Source organism: Tamandua tetradactyla, chromosome 20 (assembly GCF_023851605.1).
Source record: "Tamandua tetradactyla isolate mTamTet1 chromosome 20, mTamTet1.pri, whole genome shotgun sequence".
Taxonomy (NCBI): Eukaryota; Metazoa; Chordata; class Mammalia; order Pilosa; family Myrmecophagidae; genus Tamandua; species Tamandua tetradactyla.
In genome coordinates, this window is record NC_135346.1 from 50,686,756 (window position 1) to 50,708,825 (window position 22,070).

Sequence of the window (22,070 nt, forward strand, 5' to 3'; positions counted from 1 at the left end):
GCAGACAACTCCAAAATGAAATGGTGCCCCAGGGCCTAAAGGCTGAGTTTTATTGTCTAAGAATAGTTATGCCCTGGGATGAATCCATTATATTCATTAATAATTATTATGCAAAATGTTTGCCCTGACCAAAGGCTCCCAGAGAACACTAGGTCTTGAATCTGTGGGGAATCAAATCAAAAGAAGGAGTAAATAGGAATGTCAACGTCCTAAAACCTAAGACTGCTCCTCAGTCTGGACTTCACACTTTCTTCCTTTGTCACCCAGTCAATGAACACAATCTCATGCATCCTCATTGATTCTCCTTGCCTACCCCTCAATAAATTAACACAACCACTATCCCAAGCAGTCTGTGATCTACCTTCAACTTAGCACCCCCAAAACCACTGCTCTTCTGAGTTCTGAAACTTTAGAACAACATAGGCAGAAAATGCCCAAGATGATGCGGGAATGTTCTTTCACACCTAAAAGCAAGGCCACTATCAAAACCAAGGAGATACAAGTTATATCGTCAACTCAAAAATGGCTTCCACAAAATTCAGTGGGACAATTTGAACATTACTATGAGTAAATAACCACAGGGAATTAAAACACCTCAAACAAGTTAAAATCCTTGAGTTAACAAAGGTACTAAAAACGATACTCAATGTTACCTTTGGAGCTGGCTAAGAAACCAATACATTATTTTGAAAACTGGTTAAAAAAAAAAAGGTGTTTGGCCTGCCTTTCCATAGAAACTGCACCTCAAATAACCCAGCGGATGATGGAAAGATTCTCTTTATAGAAATTGAAGCTGTATGTTCCCCGGGAAAACATGTTTTTTGTTGGTTGTTTGTTTTTGTATGCTGTATGGCGGGATCACGTTTAATTCTTTTTCCATATGAGTATCCTGTTACTGCAGCACCATTTGTTGAATTTTTGTTTGTTTTTTGCTCGTTTTGTTTGTTTTGGGAAGTGCATGGGCTGGGAAGAAAAACATGTTTTTTAAAGTTAATCTATTCTTGTGGACCTTTTGATGAAGCTGCTTCAGTTAGGATGTGATGTACCTCAATCAGGATGGGTCGTAGTCCTATTATTAGAGTCCTTTATAAAATGGAGTGAACACAGGAAAAAAAAAGAGAGAGAGAGAGAAAACCATTTAAGCAAAAAGCTGAAAGCAACGAACCCAGAAGAAAAGGGAAAGACCAGAAGATGCCATCATAGTGCCTTGCTAGTAGCCAGTCTTCGGGGGAAGGAAGCACCATCACCTTGATGATGCCTTCATTTGGTCATTTCCTTGGCCTCAGAACTGCAAGCCAATAAATTCCTATTGTTTAAGCCAACCCATCTGATGGTATTTGTTGGAGCAGAGTAGAAAACTAACATAGAAGTGTTCCCAATAATAAATGAAGAAGAAATAACATCACCCTCTTGCAAACACTTAACTAAGGAATGGATCTAGGAAATGGTCAATGATGTCCATTAACATCACAAAAAGAGAGACACTGGGATGTGATGTTCCTGAAAAGCACATACCACATCCTGTGAAGGATTTATGTCTAATCCCATGTCTGAACAAGTCCCTAGTTTAACTACCAGTTTACAGGAAGTGCAAAGAGCAGAGAAACATATCCAATGACACTAAAGGAATGCAATCAGAAAAATCCAGAATGTGGGAAACTCGACAGGACAAATAATTTAGTTTCCTAAAAAACAAACAAACAAACAAACAAAAAAACAAATTATAAGAAAAAAAAGGGAAGAGGGGCTGGGATAAATAGAATCTGTTCTTTGCCCATTCCTGCATCTGCACCCATGCTGTGGCTTCACTGTGGAAGAGTGCACTTTCCTATCCTCCTGATTTAAGGCTTGGCAATGAGATTTGCTGTGGGTAATGGAATAGAATAGGAGTCACAATGTGTGGGCTCTGGTTGAGGCTTTAAGAGGTCCCATGGGTTTCCCTCATCCTCTCTCACTTCTCTACCCTTGCCTAGAGAAGAGCTACTCCTGGGTTTCAGCCTGGAAAGCACACATCACAGTGGCAATAAGAAATTAAAGACGGGAGGCCAGAACCCAATATTTTGTATAGGGCATACGACCCCAGCTAAGGTCCTCTCTACATCAATTCGTCTTCATGGTCCACCTCTACCACGATCATGACTATATTAAAATTTCCTGACTTTGTTGCAGAGGGAATGAAACCAGAGGTGGCTGATAAAAGAACAATAAAGAGGGAAGTATCTCATTCAAATCCACTATAAATTCATTTTAGTTCCCAATCTTCAGTTGTCTAAGTACCAAAGACAGTAAAATACATCTACTGGCCTCTAGAACAGAACCCTTTACTCCCATGGCAGAGAGAAATAGAGAGACTGTCATTAATATCAGCAGATGAATCATTGCCTAGAATGTTTCTGGGCAGATACCTGAACCTTTAAATGGGCAGAGATGGATATTCCTTACAAGCAGCTCTCCTACCAGAATAAGACTGCTTTTGTAATTTGGAGTGTTTATTCAGGTCTCCAGTTCAGGTTCCTTCTACAAAAGAAGTCTTGAGGAAGCATGCTGGTCCATGCCATCAACTTTACGAACTTTAGAATACAAATATTTGGGGGTGGGGTGGCAAATATACTTTAAATAAAAAGGCTGAAGATGTACCAGTTGAACCTTTTAACTTTTCAAGAAGGAATTTCTTTAGGAAGGTTTGCAGCCTATAGTAAGATGAGGAACATGTGAAGAGATTTTTTCTTATAGGTCTTCACTTTCCTGCCAGAGAAAAACAACCAGGAGAAGCCCTGAAAGGCCAGGGCTCATAAACTCAAACTATCAACCCAAGAGTTTCCAGAACCATTTAAATTAGCAGTCAGTCTGGAAGTTGCAAGCACATAATAATTTCTCCCATCCCAGGAACTTCAGAGTTTCCAAACTGTGGCATGTCATATTTTCCAGTAATGGTTTTAGCAATATTTCTGGCCCACATGCTCTTCCAGAACCTTGTCACTCTCCATCAAGCTGTGGAGTCTATTTCCCCTTCCCCTGAAACAGAGCAGGACTTTGAGACGACTTGATGACTACAATACAGCATAGGTGACATTGTATGATTTCTGAGGCTATAGCAAAAGGCTTGCTCTCTCTCTGGAGAAGTTTGCACTTGGAACCCAGTTATCATGCTAAGAGGAAGTTCGATTAAGTCCATGTAGACAGACCACTAGGTGAGGCCCACTTGAAGAGCAGCTGAGGTCTTGAGCCAAGAGTCAGCATCAACCACCAGAAATGTGATTGAGTAAGCCTTCAGATGATTCTAATCCTGGCTGAGGATCCAGATATTCTGTAGCAGAGAAAGCTGTGCCTTTTTTGCCTTGTCTGAATTCCTAATCCACTAAATCCATAAACAAGTAGACAGTTGGTATACACACTCAGCTTCCTAATTTCAAAAATCTCAAAGGCCAAGAGCCTCAGGCACTGATACACCTCAGTGTATCATCATAGTCATTAGCCTCGGCAATGGGTAACTAAAATGACCAGAGAAGCCAGCCCAGTTGGAAGAAAGATTGCAGATAATTTCTCAGGGAATTTCTCAAGGAAGATGAACATCTCTTCATGTGTTTTTTATTCATTTGGAGTTTCTCTTTGGAAAAATGTCTATTCATATCCTTTGCCCATTTTATAATTTGGTTGTTTGTTCTTTAGTTGTTGAGTTGTATAATTTCTTTATGTACACAGGATATCAAACCTGTGTCTGATACATGATTTCCAAATATTTTCTCCCATTGAGTTGGCTATCTCTTTACCTTTCTGACAAAGTCCTTTGAGGCACAGGGGCTTTTCATTTTGAGAAGTTTCAATTTATGGTTTTTATCTTAAGGTGCAAAATTTAAGAAACTATAAAAATCTTGAGTTTCCCTATATTTTCTTCTAGGATTTTTATGGTACTGGCTCTTATATTTAGGTCTTTGATCCATTTTTAATGAATTTCTGTTTAGGATATTTCATTCTTTTGGCTATTGATATCCAGTTCTCCCATGTCCATTTATTGAAAAGATTTTCTCTCAGTTCTGTGGATTTGGGGGCCTTGTTGAAGATCTGTTGATTGGTGGTCTGTTTCTGCACTCTCAATTTGATATGATTGGTCAGTATTTCTACCCTTGTGCCAGTACCATGCTGTTTTGATGACTGTGGCTTTATAATAAGCTTTAAAGTCAGGAAGTGTTACTCCTCCCATTTTGCTATTTTTTTTTTTATTAATTAAAAAAAGAATTAACAAAACAATTAGAAATCATTCCAATCTACATGTACAATCAGTAATTCTTAATAACATCACATAGTTGCATATTCATCATTTCTTAGTACATTTGCATCGATTTAGAAAAAGAAATAAAAAGACAACAGAATAAGAATTAAAACAATAATAGAAGGGGAAAAAAAAACAGAAAAAACAAAAACAAAAAACCTATACCTTACATGCAGCTTCATTCAGTGTTTTAACATAATTGCATTACAATTGGGTAGTATTGTGCTGTCCATTTCTGAGTTTTTATATCCAGTCCCGTTGTACAGTCTGTATCCCTTCATCTCCAATTATCCCTTCTCTTTTTTTTTTTTTTTTTAACTAACGGAAAAAAAGAAATTAACCCAACATTTAGAGATCATACCATTCTACACATGCCATCATTAATTCTTAACATCATCACATAGCTGCATGATCATCATTTCTTAGTACATTTGCATTGGTTTAGAAGAACTAGCAACATAACCGAAAAAGATATAGAATGTTAATATAGAGAAAAAAATAAAAGTAATAATAGTAAAATCAAAACAAAAACACAAAACAAAACAAAAACCTATAGCTCAGATGCAGCTTCATTCAGTGTTTTAACATGATTACTTTACAATTAGGTATTATTGTGCTGTCCATTTTTGAGTTTTTGTATCTAGTCCTGTTGCACAGTCTGTATCCCTTCAGCTTCAATTACCCATTGTCTTACCCTGTTTCTAACTCCTGCTGAACTCTGTTACCAATGACATATTTCAAGTTTATTCTCGAATGTCCGTTCACATCAGTGGGACCATACAGTATTTGTCCTTTAGTTTTTGGCTGGATTCACTCAGCATAATATTCTCTAGGTCCATCCATGTTATTACATGGTTCATAAGTTTATCTTGTCTTAAAGCTGCATAATATTCCATCGTATGTCTCTACCACAGTTTGTTTAGCCACTCTTCTGTTGATGGAGATTTTGGCTGTTTCCATCTCTTTGCAATTGTAAATAATGCTGCTATAAACATTGGTGTGCAAATGTCCGTTTGTGTCTTTGCCCTTAAGTCCTTTGAGTAGATACCTAGCAATGGTATTGCTGGGTCGTATGGCAATTCTATATTCAGCTTTTTGAGGAACCGCCAAACTGCCTTCCACAGTGGTTGCACCCTTTGACATTCCCACCAACAGTGGATAAGTGTGCCTCTTTCTCCGCATCCTCTCCAGCACTTGTCATTTTCTGTTTTGTTGATAATGGCCATTCTGGTGGGTGTGAGATGATATCTCATTGTGGTTTTGATTTGCATTTCTCTAATGGCCAGGGACATTGAGCATCTCTTCATGTGCCTCTTGGCCATCCGTATTTCCTCTTCTGAGAGGTGTCTGTTCAAGTCTTTTTCCCATTTTGTAATTGGGTTGGCTGTCTTTTTGTTGTTGAGATGAACAATCTCTTTATAAATTCTGGATACTAGACCTTTATCTGATATATCATTTCCAAATATTGTCTCCCATTGTGAAGGCTGTCTTTCTACTTTCTTGATGAAGTTCTTTGATGCACAAAAGTGTTTAATTTTGAGGAGTTCCCATTTATTTATTTCCTTCTTCAGTGCTCTTGCTTAGGTTTAAGGTCCATAAAACCGCCTCCAGTTGTAAGATCCATAAGATATCTCCCAACATTTTCCTCTAACTGTTTTATGGTCTTAGACCTAATGTTTAGATCTTTGATCCATTTTGAGTTAACTTTTGTATAGGGTGTGAGAGATGGGTCTTCTTTCATTCTTTTGCATATGGATATCCAGTTCTCTAGGCACCATTTATTGAAGAGACTGCTCTGTCCCAGGTGAGTTGGCTTGACTGCCTTATCAAAGATCAAATGTCCATAGATGAGAGGGTCTATATCTGAGCACTCTATTCGATTCCATTGGTCGATATATCTATCTTTATGCCAATACCATGCTGTTTTGACCACTGTGGCTTCATAATATGCCTTAAAGTCAGGCAGCGCGAGACCTCCAGCTTCGTTTTTTTTCCTCAAGATGTTTTTAGCAATTCGGGGCACCCTGCCCTTCCAGATAAATTTGCTTATTGGTTTTTCTATTTCTGAAAAATAAGTTGTTGGGATTTTGATTGGTATTGCATTGAATCTGTAAATCAATTTAGGTAGGATTGACATCTTAACTATATTTAGTCTTCCAATCCATGAACACGGTATGCGCTTCCATCTATTTAGGTCTTCTGTGATTTATTTTAGCAGTTTTTTGTAGTTTTCTTTATATAGGTTTTTTGTCTGTTTAGTTAAATTTATTCCTAGGTATTTTATTCTTTTAGTTGCAATTGTAAATGGGATTCGTTTCTTGATTTCCCCCTCAGCTTGTTCCTTACTAGTGTATAGAAATGCTACAGATTTTTGAATGTTGATCTTGTAACCTGCTACTTTGCTGTACTCATTTATTAGCTCTAGTAGTTTTGTTGTGGATTTTTCCGGGTTTTCGACGTATAGTATCATATCGTCTGCAAACAGTGATAGTTTTACTTCTTCCTTTCCAATTTTGATGCCTTGTATTTCTTTTTCTTGTCTAATTGCTCTGGCTAGAACCTCCAACACAATGTTGAATAATAGTGGTGATAGTGGACATCCTTGTCTTGTTCCTGATCTTAGGGGGAAAGTTTTCAATTTTTCCCCATTGAGGATGATATTAGCTGTGGGTTTTTCATATATTCCCTCTATCATTTTAAGGAAGTTCCCTTGTATTCCTATCTTTTGAAGTGTTTTCAACAGGAAAGGATGTTGAATCTTGTCGAATGCCTTCTCTGCATCAATTGAGATGATCATGTGATTTTTCTGCTTTGATTTGTTGATATGGTGTATTACATTAATTGATTTTCTTATGTTGAACCATCCTTGCATACCTGGGATGAATCCTACTTGGTCATGATGTATAATTCTTTTAATGTGTTGTTGGATACGATTTGCTAGAATTTTATTGAGGATTTTTGCATCTGTATTCATTAGAGAGATTGGTCTGTAGTTTTCTTTTTTGTAATATCTTTGCCTGGTTTTGGTATGAGGGTGATGTTGGCTTCATAGAATGAATTAGGTAGTTTTCCCTCCACTTCGATTTTTTTGAAGAGTTTGAAGAGAATTGGTACTAATTCTTTCTGGAACGTTTGGTAGAATTCACATGTGAAGCCATCTGGTCCTGGACTTTTCTTTTTAGGAAGCTTTTGAATGACTAATTCAATTTCTTTACTTGTGATTTGTTTGTTGAGGTCATCTATGTCTTCTTGAGTCAAAGTTGGTTGTTCATGTCTTTCCAGGAACCCGTCCATTTCCTCTAAATTGTTGTATTTATTAGCGTAAAGTTGTTCATAGTATCCTGTTATTACCTCCTTTATTTCTGTGAGGTCAGTAGTTATGTCTCCTCTTCCATTTCTGATCTTATTTATTTGCATCCTCTCTCTTCTTCCTTTTGTCAATCTTGCTAAGGGCCCATCAATCTTATTGATTTTCTCATAGAACCAACTTCTGGCCTTATTGATTTTCTCTATTGTTTTCATGTTTTCAATTTCATTTATTTGTGCTCTAATCTTTGTTATTTCTTTCCTTTTGCTTGCTTTGGGGTTAGCTTGCTGTTCTTTCTCCAGTTCTTCCAAATGGATAGTTAATTCCTGAATTTTTGCCTTTTCTTCTTTTCTGATATAGGCATTTAGAGCAATAAATTTCCTTCTTAGCACTGCCTTTGCTGCGTCCCATAAGTTTTGATATGTTGTGTTTTCATTTTCCTTCACCTCGAGGTATTTGCTAATTTCTCTTGCAATTTCTTCTTTGACCCAGTCGTTGTTTAGGAGTGTGTTGTTGAGCCTCCACGTATTTGTGAATTTTCTGGCACTCTGCCTATTATTGATTTCCAACATCATTCCTTTATGGTCCGAGAAAGTGTTGTGTAAGATTTCAATCTTTTTAAATTTGTTAAGACTTGCTTTGTGACCCAGCATATGGTCTATCTTTGAGAATGATCCATGAGCACTTGAGAAAAAGGTGTATCCTGCTGTTGTGGGATGTAATGTCCTATAAATGTCTATTAAGTCTAGTTCATTTATAGTAATATTCAGATTCTCTATTTCTTTGTTGATCCTCTGTCTAGATGTTCTGTCCCTTGATGAGAGTGGTGAGTTGAAGTCTCCAACTATTATGGTATATGAGTCTATTTCCCTTTTCAGTGTTTGCAGTATATTCCTCACGTATTTTGGGGCATTCTGATTCGGTGCGTAAATATTTATGATTGTTATGTCTTCTTGTTTAATTGTTCCTTTTATTAGTATATAGTGTCCTTCTTTGTCTCTTTTAACTGTTTTACATTTGAAGTCTAATTTGTTGGATATTAGTATAGCCACTCCTGCTCTTTTCTGGTTGTTATTTGCATGAAATATCTTTTCCCAACCTTTCACTTTCAACCTATGTTTATCTTTGGGTCTAAGATGTGTTTCCTGTAGACAGCATATAGAAGGATCCTGTTTTTTAATCCATTCTGCCAATCTATGTCTTTTGATTGGGGAATTCAGTCCATTGACATTTAGTGTTATTACTGTTTGGATAATATTTTCTCTAACATTTTGCCTTTTGTATTATATATATCATATCTGATTTTCCTTCTTTCTACACTCTTTTCCATATCTCTCTCTTCTGTCTTTTTGTATCTGACTCTAGTGCTCCCTTTAGTATTTCTTGCAGAGCTGGTCTCTTGGTCACAAATTCTTTCAGTGACTTTTTGTCTGAGAATGTTTTAATTTCTCCCTCATTTTTGAAGGATAATTTTGCTGGATATAGGAGTCTTGGTTGGCAGTTTTTCTCTTTTAGTATTTTAAATATATCATCCCACTGTCTTCTAGCTTCCATGGTTTCTGCTGAGAAATCTACACAAAGTCTTATTGGGTTTCCCTTGTATGTAATGGATTGTTTTTCTCTTGCTGCTTTCAAGATCTTCTCTTTCTCTTTGACCTCTGACATTCTAACTAGTAAGTGTCTTGGAGAACGCCTATTTGGGTCTAATCTCTTTGGGGTGCGCTGCACTTCTTGGATCTGTAATTTTAGGTCTTTCATAAGAGTTGGGAAATTTTCAGTGAAAATTTCTTCCATTAGTTTTTCTCCTCCTTTTCCCTTCTCTTCTCCTTCTGGGACACCCACAACACGTATATTTGTGCGGTTCATATTGTCCTTGAGTTCCCTGATACCCTGTTCAAATTTTTCCATTCTTTTCCCGATAGTTTCTGTTTCTTTTTGGAATTCAGATGTTCCATCCTCCAAATCACTAATTCTATCTTCTGTCTCTTTAAATCTAACATTGTAGCTATCCATTATTTTTTCTATGTTTGCTACTTTATCCTTCACTTCCATAAGTTCTGCGATTTGTTTTTTCAGTTTTTCTATTTCTTCTTTATGTTCAGCCCATGTCCTCTTCATGTCCTCCCTCAATTTATCGATTTCATTTTTGAAGAGGTTTTCCATTTCTGTTCGTATATTCAGCATTAGTTGTCTCAGCTCTTGTGTCTCATTTGAGCTATTGGTTTGTTCCTTTGACTGAGCCATATTCTCAATCTTTTGAGCGTGGACAGTTATCTTCTGCTGCTGGCGTCTGGGCATTTATTCAGATTTCTCTTGGTGTTGGACCCAGCAAGGTTGTAATATTTTTCTGTGAAATCTCTGGGTTCTGTTTTTCTTATCCTGCCCAGTAGGTGGCGCTCGTGGCACACGTTTGTCTGCGGGTCCCACCAGTAAAAGGTGCTGTGGGACCTTAAACTTTGGAAAACTCTCGCCGTCCTGGGGGTTCGCTAGCCGAAGCGGCTTGAGCCGGCCCGAGGTCCGAACGCAGGGAGGGTTGCTGGTCGCCGCAGCCAGGGAAAGAGCCCGTCCGAATTTCCTAGTCGGCCCTGGGCAACAAGCGTGGCGGGAGGGCGCCAGCGGCAGCGGCCCGCCCGAGAGAGTGCACGTTCCCCGGGAGTCACGGGTTTGGAAGGGGCCTCCCGCACCCGTCACCGTTCTCCGCGGCCTGGGGGTTTCCGATCCAATTCTCTCAGTTGGTCCGGGGGCTGCGCGTGGTGTGGGCGCCAGTCGCCTTGGTTTCAGGGGACCACCTCTCCAATTCTCCCAGCCGGCCCGGGAAGGGGGAAGGGAGTAACTCCGGCCGCTTGCCACCCCGCCCGGTAAGGCCCGCGCGCCTCGGCGATCTCACCCGAGCTGCTTCTCTCAGCCAGCCAGCCGTTCCAGGATGGGGTACGCTGTCTTTTTTATCTCTGTTGTGGCTTTGGGCGCTTTCTGTATCGTTTCTACTCCCCTAGTAGGTGTCCTGGAGAAGAAACTCCATGGAGATGTGACTCAATCAGTGCGGGGATTAAACTTGCTAGGTGGAGACGTCTTTCCAGCCACTGCAGGTGTGTCTTGATTGGGTTAGTGGAATCCTTTCAAAGAAGCAGCACTTTGGAAAAACTGCGCATCTCATAGCGTGGGTTCCCGAATCTCCTCTGGTCACGCGTCCCCGAGCCCTCGCAAGAAGCGGCCGCACAGTTCTAGCATTTCCGCCACAGCCCGCTTCGAGGTGCAGCGCACCCTGAAGTCCTCTCGGGGCACACTGGGGACCGAGGTCAGGTCGTCTGTACCGGCCACTGTCACCTCGTTCACCGGAGGGGCGAGGACCGGCTCCGAAGCCCCCGCCGTTTTTCCAATTCGAACTGTGGGCCCCATTTTGCTATTTTTTAAAGGTTATTTTTAGCTATTCAAAGTCTATTTCTGTTCCAAATAAATTTCATAACTAGCTTTTCTAAGTCATTAAAGTAGGTTGTAGGAATTTTGATTGGTGTTGCATTGTATCTTTACATCAATTTGATTGGAATTGACATCTCAGCAACATTCAACCTTCCAATTCATGGGCACAGAATATCTTTCCACCTATTTAACTTTTTTTCCTTATTTGTCTCCTCAGTTAGTATATAGAAACATTACTGATTTTTGCACAATAATTTAGTATCCTACCACTTTTTCTGAAATTGTTTATTAGCTCAAGTAGCTTTGTCATAGATTTCTCAGGATTTTCCAATATAGGATGGTGTCATTTGCAAATAATAAAAGTTTTCCTTCTTCCTTTTCTATCTTGATGCTGTTTATTCCTTTCTCCTGCCTGATCACTCTAGTTAGAACTTTTAGTACAATGTTGAATAGTGGTGACAATGTGAATCCTTGTTGTGTTCCCAGTATCAGGGGGAATGCTTCCAATCTCTCACTGTTAAGTATGCTGGCTATGGTTTTTTTTCATATATGCCTTTTATGATATTGAGGACATTTCCCTCTATTTCTACCATTTAAAGTGCTTTTACGAGGAAAGGATGCTAAATTTCGAGGAATGCTTTTTTAGCATTGTGATAAAATACAGCATTGTGCTGTATTACATTGATTAATTTTTTTGTGTTGAACTACTCTAGCATTCCTGATATAAACCCCACTTGTTTGTGATGTATAATTCTTTTAATGTGTCATTGGATTCAATTTGCTAGAATTTTGTTGAAAATTTTTGCATCTATCCTCATTAGGAAGATTGGCCTATAGTTTTCCTTTCTTATAGCATCTTTATTTTATTTTAGTGATTAGAGTGATGTTAGTGTCATAAAATGTTTTAGGTAGCATTTCTTTTTCTTCCATTTTTTGGAAGAGTTTGAATGGAATTGGTGTTATTTCTTTTTGGAATGTTCGATAAAATTCCCCTATGAAGTCGTCTGGCCTTGGGCTTTTCTTTGCAGACAAATTTTTCATGACTGATTGAATCTCTTCACTTGTAATTGGTTTGTTGAGATCTTCTATTTCTTCTCAAGTCAGTGTTACTTGTTTGTGTGTTTCTAGGAATTTGTCCATTTCGTCTAGGTTGTCTAGTTTATTGGCATATAATTATTCATAGTATCCTCATATGATTTTTGAAATTTCTTCGGAATCCATCATAACAACCCCATTCTCATTTTGTTTATTTACATCCTTTCTCTTTTTTTTCTTTGTCAGCTTAACAAGGGGCCCATCAGTTCTACGGATTTTCTTGAAGAAACAACTTTTGGCATCAGTCTCTCTAAGCCCAACTCTGCACGTGAAATTGTTGCCCTTCCTCCCATGTGGGACAGGACATCCGGGGGTGAAAGTCTCCCTGGCGGCATGGGAGATGACTCCCAGGGATGAATCCAGCCCTGGAGCCATGGGATCAACAATTCTATCCTGACCAAAAGTGAGAAAAGAAGTGTAACTAATAAAATATCAATGGCTGACAGAGTTCAAATAAAGTCAAGAGGCTACTCCGGAGGTCACTCTTATACAAGCTTCAGTTAGACATTGCTACCTGTCATAACTTGTCAAACCCCAACCAAAACCATTCCAGCCAATCTTAAAGAACACCTAGGGCAATATGCAAGATTCTACAAAGGTTCCATGCACTAGGGTAACTTTCCAGAAACCTATAACTTCCAGATGGGTCCTTGGACCAGATAATTCCTAAAACCTAGAGGGCCCAAACCTCTCCAGAACATCAGCTACTTCCATCTCCCTACCTGATTTTATTGACAGCCCCTTCCAACATGAAAAAGTTAGAATGGCTATAGCCCAAATACCCCTAAAGAGAGTGATAGAAAGACCAAAGGTGATGGTGGAGTTATACAGAGAAGTCAGGGTTTAACAAGTGAACATGATTGCTGAACATTAAATTGGTATTTCTTTTAGTCTCCAGTATCTTAAAGCAGCTAGAAGTTAAAACCTAAAATTGTGAAATTGTAGCCCATACCAAACCCTGAAATCTGTTCTACAACTAATTGTTGTGCTGTGCTTTGAAATCCATTGCTTTTTTGTATGTATGCTATTTTCATAAAAAAAGAAAAAAAAAGTCGACTGTGATGATTAAAAAATTTTTTTTCCTTCTAGCCTCCTATTTTCTGGAACAGCTAGAAGGAAAAACTGAGAGGATGGTATGGTAGCCCGTGACAAACCCTGGGATCCGCTCTATAACTACTTGTTGAAGAGCGCTTTGAAAACTACTGATTTTTATTTTCTTTGCTGTGTGTATATGTTCCATTATACAACAAAAAAAGTTAAAAAAAAAAAAAGTACTCCTCTCTTAACCACTTCAGCCTGTAACTGTCACATCACTTCCATTCATATTTCATTGTCAGATCTCAGTAATGTCTGAACAGAAGTGTAAGGGATGTTGGTTTTATGGGTTGAATTGTATTCGAGTCCTAACCCCTGGTCCCATGAATGGGACCTTATTTGGGAAAAAGGTCTTTGAAGTTGTGATCAGCCAAAATGAAGCCAAACTGGATTAGACCAGGCCCTAATCCAATATGACTGGTGTCCTTACAAGATAAGAAGAGATGCACCAAAAGGAGAAAGTCATGTGAAGATAGAGAGAGAAATTGGAGCCTATACTCTACAAGCCAAGGAATTCCAAGAGTTGCCTATAAACACCAGAAGCTAGAAGAGGTAAGGAATGATTCCCTTCTACAGGGTTCAGAAGGAGCATGACCCTTCTGATACCTTGATTTCAGGCTTCCATCCTCCCGGGGCTGTGAGATGATACATTTTCTTTGTTCTAAGCCACCCATCTTATAATACTTCATTATAGCAGCCCTAGGAAACTACTACTGTTGTATTCTAAAATCTAGCTATGTAGCCAAGAGGAAAGGAAAACCTGGTTTGATGAGCCCAAAATACCATCTGTACTATAGGTAAGGAATGAGAATACATGAAAAGAATGAGCATTTATTGAGCAATTACATTGTGCCAGGCAAGGCTCTAAGCTCCCTATTGCATGTTCACATTTAATCTTCACAGCAACTCTGGGTTAAGGACTATTACCTCTGTCATAGTTAGGGACATGTGTCAACTTGGCCAAGTTGTGGTTCCTGTTTATCTGATTGGGCAAGTGCTGGCCTGTCTGTTGCAATGAGGACATTTCATAGGATTAGATCATGATCATGTCAGCTGCATCCACAGCTGATTCCATTTGTAATCAGCCAAAGGGGAGTGTCTTCTACAATGAGTGATGCTTGAGCTAATCATGGGAAGCCTTTTAAGGAGGGCTCAGAGGAGACAGGTTCCATTCCTGCTTCGGCTGGTGAGCCTCTCCTGTGGAGTTCATCCAGACCATCCATCAGAGTCGTTGGCTTCACAGCCTGCCCTGTGGATTTTGGACTCTGCGTTCCTGTGGTCATGTAAGACACTTCTATAAATTTTATATTTGCAAGTATTCCCTGTTGATTCTGTTTCTCCAGAGAATCCTAACTAATACAACCTCTTTCACATTTTAGGAATAAGGAAAGTAATTGTTTTCGTCTCCTAGCTTCCAAAACAAATGCCATGCAGTGGGTTGTATTAAATAATGGGAATTTATTGGCTCACAGTTTTGAAGCTAGGAGAAGTTCAAAGTCAAGGTGACGCTTTCTCCCAGAAGATTGTGGCATTCTGGGGCTGGCTGCCAGTGATCCATTGTACTTGGCTTTGTTGTCACATTGCAATGCACATGGCAGCCTTTCCCGGCTTCTCTTTTCTCCTTAGGTTCTGTTGATTTTCAGCTTCTGGTTGTGTTCTCTCTCTCTCCTTCTAATGTTTAAGGACTTGTTTTTCTAGAATACATAGTTCCAAGCTACCAGGTGGAGGGCCTGGGAGGTTATTTATCTGTGGTCACACAGCTAGTAAGTGGTAGAACAGGCTCTCCAACACAGACTGGCCCAGGGTCACACTTCCCAGAACTTCTCTACACTGCCGTTTAGATCCTGAATCAGCTTCTCTCATCTTCGGAGAGAGAAAAAAAAAAAAGCAGCACTTTCTGTGCTGCAAAAACAGCTCTAAATTCAACTTCTTTCATGTAAATTTATTTGAATTTCCCCCCTGGATGTTCTTTATTGCAACCTGGCCTTGACACAGGATCTAATTAATCATCTTCTTGGGTCTCCTGTTATTCTCTGTGGCAGTTACAAATCCCTCTCTAGAAAGAAAGCTTCAAGTCTTGCCTAAGAAGAAAGCTGGGGGAGAAAAGGAGGAGTTTTATTCTTGTTTGAATCAACTGTTTACTTAACCCTGTGGCTGAATTATAAACAGGTTTTTTTTGTTTTTTGTTTTTTGTTTTGAGATAGAGAGAACTAAATTGGTTCAGTATAATGACGTAGAAAGGAGAGGACCAAAGTCTGAATAGGGTCCCAAATATACAGGAATGTAACCATAGTTTTTCCTTGCCATTTGGATTTTTCTTTCATACTATGTAAAAAGCAGCAAGGAAGAGGAGGAGGAGGGAGTGGAGTGGAGAAGGGAGATAGGAATGAGGGGAGATGGACGGAAAATGAAGTTGAAGGAGGAGAAAGAGGAGGAGAAGACAGCTCCAGGCACATTGCCCAACTCTTTGGAGACACTAAAGATAAGGTCAATATTGGTTGTGTTTGGGGAAGAAGCAAGTCTGATACTCATCTGACAGTTTCAGCTAAAGCAGCGCTGCAATTTTTACAAACTGAAAACACTGAACTACTTACAAACCATTTGGTTACTATCCACTGCTCTCAGCCCCGAGTGCCCTATCATCACCCCAGGTGTTTGGTCCAAACCCCATAACCAAGACCACACACCCACTAACCAAAGGAGCTTTGTCTGTACTGCAGGGGCTGCCAGGACCTGCTCCACATCTAAGGTGGCATTAGCCAATCTGCCTGCCCCCTAGGTTGTTAAATATTTTGACGGTCACCCCTGGGTAGGTAGAAATCCCTCACTGCAGCCTGGGAATGGGGAAGGAGGCTGCCATTATCCCAAGCCTTCCTTGCTATCTTCACCCCGGACTATCCCAGACTCGGAATCTGAAGGTCTGAGAATGCCAGCCTCCTGGCCAGGCTGGATGTCACTGCTGGGTTTGCCTTCTGCCCCACACTCATGACAAACATAACTAGAGGGATCTTATGCCACCTCTGAAATGGGAATGGAAGAGAGACAGAGAGGCCGGGAGAGGAGGGAATGGAGGCAGAGTCACTGTAAGATTTTCAAGGTGAAAGAAGAACTGGGGGCATGTTTGTTCACATAATAAAATTAATGTGCTCCCTTTTGGAGGTGCTTTGTAGTTTGTCTGCTTTCACATGGTCTGTATGCTTTTGCATGTATGATCTCACGTCAGATATTTTGGTAGGCAGGGGAGAGGGGATGATTCCAATTTTACATATAAGGAAATGTAAGTCCAGACGATTGACATGACTTTTCAAGGTCCTAGAGCTAAGATTTGAAGGGTGGCATATAGCTTCCAGGCCCAGCCCTCCACATTTCCACTTGTTATCAAGCTCAACATTTGTCCTCTTTCCAGTGGTTGTGACTCCCATTCCCAGGCTGCAGAGTGTCCAATTTACTTCCATTTCACATCACTGGGACCCAGCTTCCTCTGTGCACCTTCCTTGGGATGAGAGGGGGACGATTAGATGTTGGTGGTTTCAGTCCTGCTGTTCTCCGAATGGTCTGGCCTTGTGGATCCACCTCTACCTGGGACCAGGCTTGACTGAGGATACGGAAGCAGGGACTGCATGACGTTCCCAAGAAGACTGATTTGAAGTTTGGATCTGATATCAATCAAGACCCCAGGATTTGAATAGCATACTCCTCATGTTTATTTTATTTCACCCTCACTCTTTAATGTGCCCTTTATATTAACCATGTAAAGATCTCAAAGGCACATCATTTTCAAAGGGTTGCAGTGAGGAAACAGGATCCCACTCATGCTCAGTGATTGACAGGTTCATGCATGCTGTGAGTGACGGCGGGGCCAGGCTCCTAGTGCAGTCCAGTGACCTGGCTCCTAGTCCAGTGTTCTTCCTTGCTCTGAACTAGCTGCTGCTGGGCTCCTTTTGCACACCCTTCCAGAGATGGTAAGAAAATGCTGAATCAGCAGCAGCTGACCTTCCACCATCCTAAGGAGAGTGAGGATGAAGATGAGCTACAGCATCAAACCAACCAAAATAGAAGCCATTTGTCATCTGAGAACATATTCTTTGGTAAAAGACCCATCTCTTTAATCAGTTTTGCTCTGCTTTGTGTGGAAAGTAAGAGAGGAGGCTGAAAAGAAATGAGCATTTCCTGCTTCCATTATATTATCTCATTTAACCATCATAAGGATAATCATGCAAAAGTAGTATTCTCCACTCTGCATAAGTGAGGAAACTGAGGTTCAGAAGCGTAAGTAATACAGCTAGAAATTTGCTTTCCCAAATGTAGGAGCAAGGGCTAAAACAAATTCAGCAGGTCTTGTTTTAGCCCTTGCTCCTACACCCAAATCCTCATGAACACTGTGATGAAGTATCCCTTTAACGTGGTAAAACTTTGCCAATTCGAGGGAAGAGTGAATTCTGGCACCATTCCTTAGAATCTCTGATCCAGGGCCAGGTATTGTTTCCTTGCCTAAGGCTCAGTATCTGCATTTACAAAATGCAGATAATACATCTCCTTCTCAAAAAGGTTATAAGGATTAATACTAGTAGCTACATTTACCGAGTGTTTACTGTATGCTAGGCACAGTTATAAGTCCTTTCCATTAGTTCACTACCTTCTTCAGATATCTCTGTGCAGTAGTGGGTACTATTTTTTGTGTCTATTTTCTAGATGAGGAATCTGAAACATGGAGCATTTAAGAGGCACATCCAGGTTAGTACCTGGAAGGACCAGGATTTGAAGGTAAGGTGCCTGCCAACAAAGCCCATGCTCCCAATCCTTGTTCTCTACTACCATTCTGATTTGAAATGACTGGTACATGACAGGAACTCAATAAAGAGCATCTGTTTGATCATCATTATGGTTGGTAGCTGAAGTGAGACTGAGATTTAGCAATTCACCAGGACCAACCCACAGTGAACGTAACTGGGGGAAAGGCGCTGGGTCCTCCATGGACAGTGGAAGTAGCTCAGGCATCTACAAGCTTTAAGTGGCCTTCTCAGGGATGTGGGGAGAAGGAGGCCACCTGAATCCTCCTTGCAGGCCACACAGGCACCTACACCACCTGTGGAAGGTTTGGGGCTCCCATTCCATGTGGTCTCTTTCCCAGACTTAGATGGGAGAATTACCTTAAGGAAAACAGCATGGGTTCTAGAAACACTCATAAGATAGAAGTGTCCGATATTAAAAAATCAACTGTTTCTAATAAATAAATGGAATGTTATTTGTACACATCCAGAAATACGTAAGCATATAAATAATTTTTTCTTCTATTGCATACTTTGCAAACATTCTCCTCGGCAGCTGGTAAGCTGTGTTTCATCCTCCCATGCAGCTGAATGCCAATTGTCCAACCATCTCAACCCAGTTGCTTCCAATGGTTTCAGCTTCCATGAGACAGCTTGACTCAAAATGCCATCCAGTCCTGCTGCTGGGGGTGGGGGTGGGGGAATCAGACTTGCCTAGCCAAAAGAGACAGAAAACACATCAACCAGAGTCATTATCCCAGGAGAGTTCTGCACTCTCACGATTGGTTACCAAGTGTGTCACTGAGAGGTGGTGCAAAACCTCTGAAAAATACCACTTACCAAGAAATGTTTTATGGGGCAGAGAGGTCTTCGGTATCAGCACGTGGCCCCAACCTACTTTTCCAGGACTTAAACCTAGGACACAAATCATGCATTTTATGTTATTTGTCTGCATCTTGTTTTTCCTTATTTAATGATACATCCTAACTACCTCATTTTGTCCTAAATTTTACTCATATTTTGAATAAAAATACCCCAGAGATTCAAGGGGGGCAGATTGAAATTTTGAGATGTCTTTGATTTGACCTTGCTTTGATTTGATCTCCTTTTATCTTTCAAATGGCAGTGAAGTACTTATAACAGTCCTCTGGAAATGTCTGTGCTATGATTTCTTTTATTTGGAACAGAGCTGGACCCCACCCATGGGCATGGTGGATGGGTCATTCGGGCTAAGCCAATCAGAGCTGATGACCACCTGTCCATGGAGAGTCGTCCAAACAGTGAGCACATGACCCAAGCCAGCCAATCTGAATCATTTTCCTGGATTTTTCAACCGAAAGCTGGGATTGAGAAGTGCTCCTTCTTACTGGGTGGCAAAACTTTCAGTACATGAACCAGTGAGCAGCCTATAGCCATAGTTCTAAGTCTCCTAAAAAGAAGTAGGCAGAAGAAACGGAGCAATAAGTAAAGAGAAAGATTTCTGTGATGTTTTCTGGTTCTCTACTTCCTGGTTCAACAAGCCAATAAGTTTCCTTTTCTTTTTTTTTTTTTTCTTTAAATTAACCAGTTTTGTTTGAATGGCTGTTGATCTTTTGACTAATGGCTGGTGTTTATCATGTGGTAGGGTGGCAGAAGGAGCCGTTAATCTATTCAGCCTCTCAAACCTTGTTAATGGTACCAGTATTCAAACAGGAACAGACCCTTAGAGCTTATATCTCAGGGCAATATGCTGCTGTTACAAAAAAAAAATGTTACATATATATGCACAGTTTCAAATGGCTAAAAAATAAAGGGAAAAGTATTTGCCCATGAGCTGAAAAGTCCAGAAGTGGCTCTTACATCTGGCAAAGCTTGATCCAGGAGCTCAAACAGTGTCACCAGCAACTCAGTATCTCTTCTCTCTGCCTTCCTTCGTGTCAGCTTCATATCTGACCATTTAGACCACTGAGAAGGACTTTGAAATGCTGGCAGACTCCCAGTCCAATTGTCTCACCTAAAACCAAAAGCTCAGGTATGATGCAAATGAAAATTGTGTTTCCATTTTCATAAAATAAGTTCAAAATCATCTATCTGTACATGTGTATATACATATATCTATAAGACCACATAAACATGGCAACCTTAAAGGATACATATCAGGTCATTAAAATTTTTGCATGGGGTATGCAAGATGGAAGACTGAGGGGAAGAAGTGTGCTTGATAAAAACAGTATTTATCATTTGCGTTAATTTTCTATGGATTGCCAGTTTCTAGAGGCCACCCACATTCATTATTCATGGCCCCCCTCCATCTTCAAAACCAATGGCAGGTCAAGTCTTTTCTCACATTGCATCACTCTGACACTGACTCTTCGGCCTCCCTCTTCTACATATAAAGGACCCCTATGAACACATTGGGCCAACCTGGAGAATGCAGAATAATCTCCCTATTTTAAGGACAGCTGATTAGAAAACTTAATTCTATCTGCTACCTTAATTCCCTTTACATCTGCTATCTAAATTCCCCATAGCATATTCACAGATTCTCTGAATTTGTAAGTAGTTATCTTTGGAGGCTATTACTTTGATGACCATATCTTATGACCCCATTTATTCAATGAGCCTGCATATATGCATAAGGGACAAATGGAAGATGCATCATCAAAATGATAGTGGTTATCACAGGTAGTATAAATCAGTTCTCTTTACTTTTGTCCTCAAATTTTTATGCAATATTTTATATTTTTGAATAATACTTGCAACTCTATATACCAAAAAAAGCAACAAAGCTAATTTTATTGGTGAATATAATCAACTTTAATGCAATGTGAACTCCCTCAAGTATCTAAAGTACTGGGCCTTGGAGGTCTGTGAGAGATGGGAGGTCCAAAGTCAGAGGAATTTTGCCACATACCAGCCTTCTGTTCCAGCAAACCCCCTTCTTCAGTATACAATAGGAGATCCTCAGCCAAGGCACTAGAAAGACTTCCATCTGCTAATGATCCAATTAGAGAGAGATTCAAAGCCAAGTAGAACATGCAGACTGATGGATCTGCAGAAATCTACTGTTCAGTGGCTCTGCATGAAGCTGTGTGTGTGAAAGTGAAGGTTATGGGGTGGGAGAGGAAGGAAACTCTGCTTGTCTCAGAATACACGCCCCAAAGGATGTCACTTGCCCTATCTTTCCCTCAAAGTCTGCTCCAAAATATCTACTCTTTCCCATCAACTTCTGCCTACCCCATTCCAAATCCATGGTCTTCACTTGCACATATTTCTTTCAACTTCTCCAATTCATGACTCCGGAAGGTCTGTGCACCAGCTATCCATGAACATCCTCCTCCCATTATTTCTTACTCTCTAGAAAGCAATCTGTGACGCCAGCGTTCCCCCAAATCATGAGATGTTTATTAGGTATTCAATGATAAATATGATACTGTAGTTAAAATTTGGAAAGATGGAACTAAAACAAAATTAAAACTTCTTTTTTCTGTGATGAACACCTCAGTTTCTGAACATTTTAACATGACCTGCAATGCACTGCAATGCTCCAGGAGATGGCTATAGTAAGCAGTAAATCTTCTTAAGTGTAACATCCTGTTATGAAAGGACAATTGGTGAATTTAGTATTCCATGAGACAGGAACAGTGTTAAAACTTTTGATGTCATGATAGGGTAAGTTAAGAACCTAATCTTGGGGCTCAAAAGAGTCTTAGAGACCATTGGCCCAACTCCTTTATTTTAAAGCTGAGGAAAGGACCAGAGAAGGGAAGTGATTTGCTTCAAGACACACAGCTCATTAGTAGCATGGGCCTCTCCTTCCAGTACCCTCCTTTGCTCACTATTTTATACTATTTTAGGGGTACCTCTCTCACACAAAGTAAGAAGGCATGGCCCATGTGGCTGTTCTATGGGAAATCACAAATTATCCCTGAGCATTCTGTGTTTTATCTAAACTGGAAATGCCACCTCTATTGTCCTATTGTCAGACATCATGGTAAAGATAACTTCTGCTGTCCTGGTTTGGGATGGTGGTGACAGTGGAACACGTACGATTGTAATTCCCCTTGAAGGTTTTCTTGTCCAACATTCTTTCTGGGGCATGAGTTTCATCTATGGCAATCCAGAAAAATTATTAAAG

At 40.1% G+C, this 22,070-nt stretch overlaps 1 long non-coding RNA gene across 1 annotated transcript; it reads right to left on the bottom strand.

Annotated features, from left to right (window-relative positions):
- Positions 1 to 18,496: 18,496 nt before the first annotated feature.
- LOC143664598 (uncharacterized) lies at positions 18,497 to 20,023 on the bottom strand. Its single transcript, XR_013166539.1, has 3 exons — positions 19,793 to 20,023; positions 18,794 to 18,868; positions 18,497 to 18,667 (listed from the first exon to the last, which is right to left on the bottom strand). It is a non-coding gene; the product is annotated as an uncharacterized LOC143664598 (long non-coding RNA).
- Positions 20,024 to 22,070: the final 2,047 nt, after the last annotated feature.